This window comes from Podarcis bocagei (genome assembly GCF_964188305.1).
Source record: "Podarcis bocagei genome assembly, chromosome: 10".
In the NCBI taxonomy this organism is placed as follows: domain Eukaryota; kingdom Metazoa; phylum Chordata; class Lepidosauria; order Squamata; family Lacertidae; genus Podarcis; species Podarcis bocagei.
Genome location: NC_138135.1, coordinates 38844652 through 38854311, shown reverse-complemented (window position 1 = coordinate 38854311; position 9660 = coordinate 38844652). Strand labels below are relative to the sequence as shown.

The following is a 9660-nucleotide window of genomic DNA, read 5'->3' as shown; positions in this document are numbered from 1 at the left end:
TCTTGATGGTCAACCCAATTTGCATCACTTCCTCAGACTTCCTTTCTGAAAAAAAATCCGTTTAGGCACTGATATCTGCCCTGCATCTTTTCCAGTGAATACATGTAAATTCACCCAGCTTTTATTCAATCCCCTTATCCTGCGTTAGCACACCTTTTACTTCTGTGTCATTCAACAGTTTCCTAGCTTGCCTTCCTAGCCAGATTGCTGAAGTCTTTAAATAATTTAAATATTTTGTATTTTGGTCTTTTTGCAATATGCTCCTTAAATTCTCCCCTCGCATCAGCCCATTACTCTCTGCTACCATTTTTTGGCTAGATTATATATATATTTGTTCCTTTACCTCTTAATTTGGGGGAGGCTTCCATTTTTTGAAGGAAGCCTTTTGGCCTCTAATAACTTCCTTGGCTTTGCTCTAGAACTATGCTGGCATTCTCTTAGGATTTGATGGTACCTTTCCTAATCTGCAGTGCACATTCTGGTTGAGTTTTGTTTCCATTATTTTGGTTTTGAATAAGCAACAAGCGTTCTGGAGATATTTGACCCTCTTGTCTTGCCCTTTTCACTTACATTTTATTTACAGACCTCCTTCTTTCTGAGGCATTCTTGACTTTGTTGCATTGTAAATGCTGAATCTGATAGTACTTCACTGCTTCTAAGTGGTTAATTTTGCTGTTCCTTAAATTACTGTGTGTCATAGCACTGAATTAAGACTACAGTCCTGTGCATTGGTAGTAGCACCTTAAATTTTATCAGAGTTGTGGATTTCAGCGGCCTGTGTACTGGATTGCAGAGCTTCTGTGCTGGGTCACTGGGCTCAGAAACCGTTTGATTTTGCATTTCAAGGGACGGAAGGTTGCCTTTGAACTGTCCCATTGTGCCTTAATTTAGCAGTTTATAGCACCTCTATCAGTAGAAAGCCTAGTGAAAAGATATAAGGGCCACAGTAATTAGCAAAGCTGAAGTCCAGACACACAAATCAACAACAACAGAAAATGCAGAATATTTGTTGTTGCTTACACTATATTAGTAGAGATATTAATACATGCATTACGAATATAACTCTATCTATTATTGTATAATTCTGTCAACACAGCATTTAACATGCAGATATGTGCATGTGGGGTCTCTCTGCGCGGGTCTGCAAGAACAGTTAAATGACTCCAGCTTGCTGTTATCCCAGCATTTTGGGGGAAAGCTGGTTTATTATTTTTCTGCGAAGCCACCTTATGTTTTTAGTAGCTGTGGCTGATGAGCCAAGTTTGTTGGTCTTGTTTGAAGCTCCTCCCCGGGGGTGCAGAACAGGAAGAGGTGGAGGTCAGAGGGAGCTGCTGGAGTTCCTTGGTTTGTGTGTGCGTCTGAGCGAAGTTGCCATTACCCTTTTACTATGTGTGTGTCTTATATTACAGCAATGCTGCACATCAGTGGCCAAAGAGAGGGGAGAAGGGAGGAAAAGCCTGTTTACACAGACTGCAAACCGCCTGGGGAATAATGCAGGAAAGGAAGTGAGCCGGCTCGCTGTCTGACTGCTCCAACTTCCTGCTCTCTCTCTCTCTCACTCTCGCACACACACCAACCGGGGGGGGTGGGGGGTGGAAGAGAGAAAGAAACAAGGGGGGGATCAGGATCTCGTTACAAGAGCAACAGAGCGTTTTGGAGGACTGTCAGTATGGAAAACGGGGGGATTTTACGCAGCTCCCTTTAAACCTGCGAGGAGAGATCGGAGAAGCCCACCAAACTCCGGGTATGTAAGCTTTTTAAAAGTTGGGCAGAGTTTGGAGTGGGGAGGCAGAAAAGGGCGAGGGGCAGACAGGTGGGAGCAGCATGGGATGGCGCTCAGGCGGCCCCCCATCTTCCCTGATAAAAGGCGAAAAGTATCGCGCCACGGGTGGGGGGTGCGGGAGATCCCTGCCCCGCCACAAGGCATCCGGTTGGGGCTGCCGGGGGAGGCGGGAGAAGAGTCCTGGGTGCCGGGAGCTCCAGTGGCAGCTCCAGAAGCCCCGGTTGTAGCTCTTTGCTGCGGGGCAGAAGTGCCATCTGTCAGGGGGGGGGGTTGGGAAATGTCTGAGAGGGAGCAAAGTGGGTCGTGTGTGGGGCGCGCGGAGCTGGGGAGGGGGAGAGAGAATGGCGAGACGTCGCCCTTTTGGACTGTGCGTGAGAGAGGGAGGGCAATGGGAACTCCCGGGGTGTGGGGGGCAGAAAGGAGTCCCTGGCTTCTGCAGGAGGCGCGCGTTGTGTCAACTACTTGTTGTGCATATGGCAATGTGGAAGAGTCTCCACCTGCCGTTGACAAAAAAAAAAAAAAACGCTGGGGGGGTGGGGGGCTAAAGATGGGGCTCTCTTCTCCAGCGGGGTGCGAGGAGGGGAGTCCAACTTGGCTGGAGAAATGGGAGTCTGGGGGTGCTACTGCGCTTCTCGAAGCGCGCGCGCGCAGCGGTGGGGAGGGGTCGCCTTACGTTTGGGGAGACGGCGTGGGGGCCAGTGCCTTTGTGAAGCGGGTGAGCTGGAAGGGGCGCGCGCCGCCTGACAGGCTTGAGGAGACGAGAGTTAATCTCTCTCCGAAGGCGCTGCGTCGCCATGAACCACTTTAGGGGTGTGTGAGGGGAGAGGGAAAGAGAGTTTGTATGTGCGCCTTTATGTGTTTCCACAACCTGGGAGCGAGGTGGCGGCGTCCCTGCTCTTGCTGCCACATGGGCCGTTTCATTAAGACAATGAATTTGAGTGTGTGCGCGCAGAAGGAAGGAGTGGGGCGGCGAGGTGGGGTGGGGGGGGGTACCGCACTCCAGACTGTAGCCCAGAGGAATTAGAGCAGTTTGCTTAAGGGCAGCGCAAATTGCTGGGGGCTGCAAGGAGAGGAGGAAACGGCCAAGGGGCTTTGGAGGAGGAGGGGGCAGTGTTGGGAGAGTTTCTGGCTTGTCTGGAAACAGCAAGACTAATTGCCATGCGCTTCCGGTTTGAAACTGGCAGCAGACAACATCTTGAAAATGAGTCACTGCAGCTCACAAAGAAACTCTGTGGTTTTCTCCTTCTCAGGTTTATGTATTTGCTCTTTTACAGTTTCCTTTGTAGTTTTGAGAGAGAGCAAGAGCTGGAGAGGTTCCTTCACTCTCGCCCTCTGCCTCCACCAAACCCCCTCCCCACTCCATTTTTATATTTTACACCATCAGTTTAAAGGGGGGGGGGGAGAGAGAGAGAGAGACTGGAGAGTTGTTTTTGGATCTGGCTGTGCTGAAGGTTAGAGGGACTCTGATGCTGCAGGAGGAAAAAGTTCCCTGAATTTTCCACTGGCTGCAGGAAGAGAGCCCATTTAGTCATGGCTAAGTAATGTCTGCACACACCAACTAATCTCATTAGGAGTTTCCGTTCCCTAACACAGGAGGGTTTTGTGAAGCCCTCTCAGCTTTTCTGCCCACTACTGTTGAAAGCGAGACAAGTTACATCTTTATTTAGTCAGGGTGGGGGGTGGGACTTACTTAATATAATGCAGCATCTTTTTATCATGTGATCTTGAATGGCTTTTTAAATGACAAAGGACACAATGGTTTCATTTTAATGTTCCTAAAATAAGGGCTTTACCCTTTATTTTGCCTTTTTATACTTTTTTATTGGTTTTAGGGCTTTGATGTGTAATATTTGAAAATGGGATCTACCGTATCTTATTAGTTCCCACCTCCTTCCTTCCATCTCTTTTAGTAAATAGAGGATGATAAAATGTTTATCTAAAAGCAAATATATGCTAACTGCATTTGGCCAAATTATCTCGCAACTAATGTGTGCAAATTTGTGATTATTTTAAAATATTATACGACATTTGCATTTGAACTTATTTTTGTATTGAAATAACTTTCGTACCCCGAATGCAAATGATTGGAGGCTGTCCTGTCTAGGGCTGAATGCGTCTGTCACATTCCTGTGTACCACTATCAAATTTCTAACTGATGAGGTTACCAGGCATCTGGGGATTTTCCTAGCCATAATTGCATTAATATCCAAAAACATTTTATCCAGGATTGGCACCCTTTGGATACAAATGGAGAATATCAAGATCATTGTGTGTTTGAAAAAAGTGTAATAGGTATTGGTTTATTGCACTTTTATTTTGGTTTTCCCATGTTCCCACAAAAACCTGATGTGGGATGGCTTAAAAATTCAATAAATTGTAGGTGGCTACAGTGGCTAGGAGTGCTTTCTATCAATTGCTGTGGGCATCTGTCTGCCTCAGGAGACAATGGAAGGGTGCACCTTTGGGGGTGAAGTCGATTACATTTTCTGTGTTGACTTCACTATTTACCTTTGAGTAGTGGCCTGAGAATTACCATCCAGGCTTTTGTAACTTCAAGGACTGACTGTTGTAGTATTGCTGAACATGGATGCCTTCAAATAATGTTTAGAAGGTCTAGGTGCTGGACAATGTGATAGCTCAACTCCTTCCAGGAACAGGTAGGTATGCCAACAGGCATTTTGGCACTTTGCTCAGTCTTGGGCTGCAAGCCCCTATTCAAAATGCTGGGTTTGACCTTTAGAATGGTGCATACAGTGAATACTTTATCAGTGTCTGCTGTTTTCTGGAGAAGCTATGCTCAGACCCTTACGATCATAGACATTTGATGAGCGGTGGGATGAAGTACAGCCTTTTGAATAGTGGTGCATAAACTTCAGAATAGGGACAACCAAATTGGCATCCTCCAGATGTTGTTGGTTGCATTCCAACTCTCATGAGCCATGGTTGACTTGGCCAGTGTTCAGTGATGATGGAAGATGTAGTCCCAACAACATTTGGAGGGTACCACTTTGGCTCTAGAACATTATTCCCAAAGAAGCACAACTCCAGATGGGTGGTTTTTGCAGGTGTATTCTGCAACATGTCGTGATGCAATAATAGTGGTGGATTTATAGTGAACCATCCATAAATCATCCCGCTTTTAGGGCTGGACAATATATCAATATATTGTCTTATATCAATACCAAGAGCAAATCATGACAACCATTTTTTTTTTAAAAAAAATATATTACCTGGCAATATATTGTGAATTGTGTGTGTCTTTGTGTGTGATAGTCAAAAAGCATGATACAATGGTACCTTGGTTTAAGAACAGCCCTGTTTACGAACTATTCAGTTTACGAACTCTGCAAAACCGGAAGTAGTGTCCCGGTTTGCAAACTTTACATAGCTCTAAGAACAGAAGCTGAATGGTGGAAGGGTACCACCGGCAGGAGGCCTCATTAGGGAAAGCATGCCTCGGTTTAAGAATGGTTTTGGTTTAAGAACAGACTTCCGGAATGGATTAAGTTCGTAAACCGAGGTACCACTGTATTGTGAAAATTGGGAACCCAATACTTCTTCCTGTCCTGTGCAGCCGTTGCCATTGCTAACTCTGCCTCAGCTGCTCTTCTATGCCTCCTGTAGCGGCAGCAGCAGACGGACGCAAAATTTGCTCTTTGAGAAACAGTGTGTGCACTGCAGGGTAGTTCTCTGCCTTAGCTCTCTGTCTCCCCTGCCTGCCTCCTCAGTGGCAGGCAAAAATCATCCTTGGAGATATCGTGTGCACGCACATGCGTGCAGCCTAACTCCGCCTGAGCGCTCTGTATCCTGAGCAGGTGGAGCTGAACAGCCTGCAAGCAGGAACTTCCCTCCATCAGAGATGCCAGGCTCTTGCTGAAAGGCAGGCACCAGGTTGGTAAGAGGCTTAGGTAGAAGCGTGACTTCTGGAATCTGGAGCCCCTTTCCTCCTCCTGTTCTCACGTAAAAACATAAACTTGGGAAAAAGAAAAACATGCTGCTCAAGCCTAAGACCCCCTCCTTTTTCGCTGTGCTTGTTTGTTGCAGATGGGCGTGTGGTTGTCTGTATACACCTAAGCTGATTAGAACTCAGTCAAAATAAAATGTGGTGTATCTACACCAGGTTTCCACAAACTTGGCCCTCCAGAGTTTTTTTTGGCCTACAACTCCCATGATCCCTAGATAGCAGGACCAGTGGTCAGGGTTGATGGGAATTGTAGTCTCAAAACATCTGGAGGGCCGAGTTTGAGGAAGCCTGATCTACACCCATATATATCTTCATTCACCATGTTTGTTAGTAGGCATTCAGTAGCTCTGATAAGAAAGAAATATTGGGGGATTTGTTTTGTTTTTGTGAACAGAAATGCTGGTATAATGACATAGTACCATACGCACCAGGATTTGACAAAAGACCTCACTACTAACAAGTAGCAAGGAGCTTTTTTTAGAAATTGTGGGGCAGGTGGGCAGGGAGGGTATCCTGCCACCTCTTCAGTTTTCAAGATACGCAACAGATGTGGGGAGCAGGACAACAAAACAGAGAAGTGTTTCTGCACTCCTTTCACATATATTTTAGCTTGTGTTGCAGTTGGAGTAGGGGTACATGTTTTCAACCACTTAAGTCTCAGATTTTCAGCAGTGATGATTTCATTATGCATCAGGAGGGTTTTAATCAGGTCTACTGACACGAAAATACATAAATAAAAATTCTGTACAAATTTTATAATCTGTATGAAATAGGCAAATGAAGCATACTTGAATATATTTTCTGGTTATGTTAATTATGGGAAGGTGGAATAATTACTCAGGTCAATGTTGAACTCTCAATCAGCATTTATTTATTTATTTAGGTGGTTTTGCACAAGCTGCAAGCGAGCTTGCAACAAAAGCAAATAGATAAAATAGGGTTACTGTACATCCGGAATTCCCCAGGATTTAACAGGCGAAAATAGCACCCAGGGGGAATTTTGGAAAACTGGCAAAATGTCCAGGATTTTGAGATTGAGTTTAAAAAGCTCAACAACTATGAGCTTCATTAAAAAATCTCAACAACTTTTGTGCCCTGCATTTTCCTTCTAGAAATATGGCAACGCTTGATAAAATCATTCACAAGAACAAATCACTGCTGACAGTATCCAATGCACTCTTTCAGGTAGTGCAAGGATTCCACTGAATAACACTGAAAAAGATGTGTCTTAATCAACCACCTGAAACTATAGAGAGATGGGGCAACATACACCTCAGTAGGGTGAGGAACCCCCACTGTGAAAAGGCCATTTCCTAGGCTCCCACACCGCATACCTCATCCTGCATGGGGACCACAAGAAGGGCTTCATCTGTTGGTTATGGGCCAGTCAATATGGAATAAGCCATTCTTACAGATATTTGGATCCCAAGGTGTTCAGGGCTTAATACCTTACATCAGGCCCAGAAAATAATTGGTATCAGTGGTGTAGCGTGGGTTCTCAGCACCCAGGGTAAGGCAAGTAATTTGCACCCCCTAACCCGTGGATTTTAGCACTCGAGTCTCTTCTGCGCCCCCCCCCCCCGATGTTGCACCAGGTGCGGCAGGCCCCCCCCTGCACCCCCCACGCTACGCCACTGCTCCCACCACAAGTCTTCAGGACAGCCATCCGAAGGCTGGCGCGGGGAGAAGGTCTCTCCGCCCCACCGCCAGGCTTCGGAGCAGCCTTCCGAAGGCTGGCGGCGGGAGGAGGTCTCTCCGCCCCACTGCCAGGCTTCGGAGCAGCCTTCCGAAGCCTGGCGGCGGAAGGAGGTCTCTCCGCCCCACCGCCAGCCTTCGGAGCAGCCTTCCGAAGGCTGGCGGCGGGAGGAGGTCTCTCCGCCCCACCGCCAGCCTTCGGAGGAGGTCCGAGGACAGTGGGGAAGACGCGCTGCGCTTCCCCGCTGTCCCGGAGATTTCCCTATGGGCTTTCGTCTTGCGAAGGAAGCCCATAGGGAAATTCGTTTTGCGAAGCGCCTCCAAAACAGAAAACCCTTTCGTCTAGCGGGTTTTCCGTCTTGCGAGGCGTTCGTCTTGCGGGGCACCACTGTACCTGAGCTCTATAGTTAGAGACTCACCATTTCCCCAGTTGGCTTGGCCCCCAATTTCTCTTACTATAGAATTTGGGGCTGGTGGTGGAGGAAATCATTATTCTTCCCCCTTGCTACCCCCCCCCCAAAGCATAAGAGAGGGACTCCCAAGAAGGTGAAGCGGGACTTCACCCCAGGGTATCTCGGAAGCCCTCGAGGCAGCGACGCTTCCACCCCCTGGAAACAGCAGGAAGGGAGAGCGCTCTTGCGCCCCGGTCCTGCTTTGAGTGCTTCTCATTGAGGCGTCTGCTTGGCCACTCACTCTACATGGGCCCTTGTGGCCTTGATCCAGTAGCCGGGTCCTTCTTTGGAAAGAGCGAGCGCCTCCTAAGCACGTGCAGAGCGCCTCCCTCCACCCCGCCACGCGGAGCTCTGCCTGCACGTGGGCAGGCCCTTTGCGTCACGTGCGCTTGGCGCGCTGCTCTCTCCAGCTTCCTCCCGGCCGGGCCAGCGGCTCCACCTCTTTTCCTTTGCCTCTTTGAGCCGCTTAATTCCCAGCAAGCAATTAGCAGGCTCGCTCCACCTCCTCCTCCTCCCGGCTTTGCTGCTGCTGCTGCTGCTGCGCGGCTCTTTTCCTCCACCGACTGCGCGCTGCGCCTTGGAGAGGTTCCCGCTTCCTCGAGGGGGGCCGGCCAAACGCACCCCCCCAATGTTGTGCCCGGTGCGGCCGGCACCCCTGGCACCCCCCACGCTACGCCACTGATTGGTATCCAACGTAGCTGTTTTTAAAAGAGGGTCGTGTTATTGTGGCCTGCTGCTTGTAGGTATTAGCCTGATTGCTGCATTATTTTGTACTAGTTGTAATTTCCATAACATCTTCAGTGGTAGACCCATGTGAAGTGCATTATAGTAGTCCAGTAGAAATCCAGCTGCTTCTTGCAGCATTGGAAATTTTGCCTGGCATTGCACAAGCGCATTTTTAAAATTACCTTTGGAGGCATAAGGACTGCACCCTTCTTGAGTGATTTTTGGCTGGCTGGAGTGTGGCCTTGAACTTTGATAATGTTTCTTGCTTGCTGGCATAGATGGAGGATAGAGAGCTGTGAAGATGGGCATAGAAACCTCTGACTTTTACGTCACCTGCAGTGTTAGGAGTATTTTTTAAGCATAAACTGCACAATCACAATCACTTCACACAATTTGGGATTAGAATTTCCTGATTAGAATGCATGGATTTCAGGGAAACCTGATTCCTATAACATCTCATAAATTAAATGGTTCAGGCAGCATTCTTATGGTAAGTCCCATTGATCTTTCTGTAATACATTGTAATACTAAGTAGGCATATATATGATGGACTACCTTTTGTTTATTGGTATTTCTACCAATTTATAAACCAAGGAATTAACTTCAAATATTATTTTTTTCCCTGTTTTTAAATGAGAACCTGATTTTAATTTGTTCATGATTTAGAATGATGCAGCAGGGCTAGCTAAATGTTTGCTGGCCCAGGACCAAAATATTTAGGAGAGGGCATGCCTACAGAACAGGTATGCATACAGAAACAAGCCCCCCAAAACATGATGCTGTGTGTGGATTGAAGTGACACTTTGAGACTAGGAGGCAAGTGGCTTTGACAGTTGTAGCTAAAGCAGAGGTGAAATAGCTTTAGAAAAGTTTTGTATTACGAGATTGGCACGAATCAAGGTAATTCTTATATTAATTTCCTGGTTTGCTTATTCGGATATTCAGATTCACGTGAATGTAAATGATGTAAATGTAAAGGATGTAGATGTAGATGTACAGTGGTACCTCGGGTTACAAACACCTCGGGTTACAATCACTTC

General features: G+C 47.1%; 1 protein-coding gene across 1 annotated transcript in view; it reads left to right on the top strand.

Moving 5' to 3' along the window:
* The first annotated feature begins 1303 nt into the window (after positions 1-1303).
* Positions 1304-9660, top strand: part of ELK3 (ETS transcription factor ELK3) — a 48976-nt gene continuing 40619 nt past the window's right edge. Inside the window, exon 1 of the mRNA XM_081209681.1 lies at positions 1304-1744. The gene's annotated coding sequence lies outside the window, so the exon portion shown is untranslated. The remainder of the gene's footprint in view (positions 1745-9660) is intronic.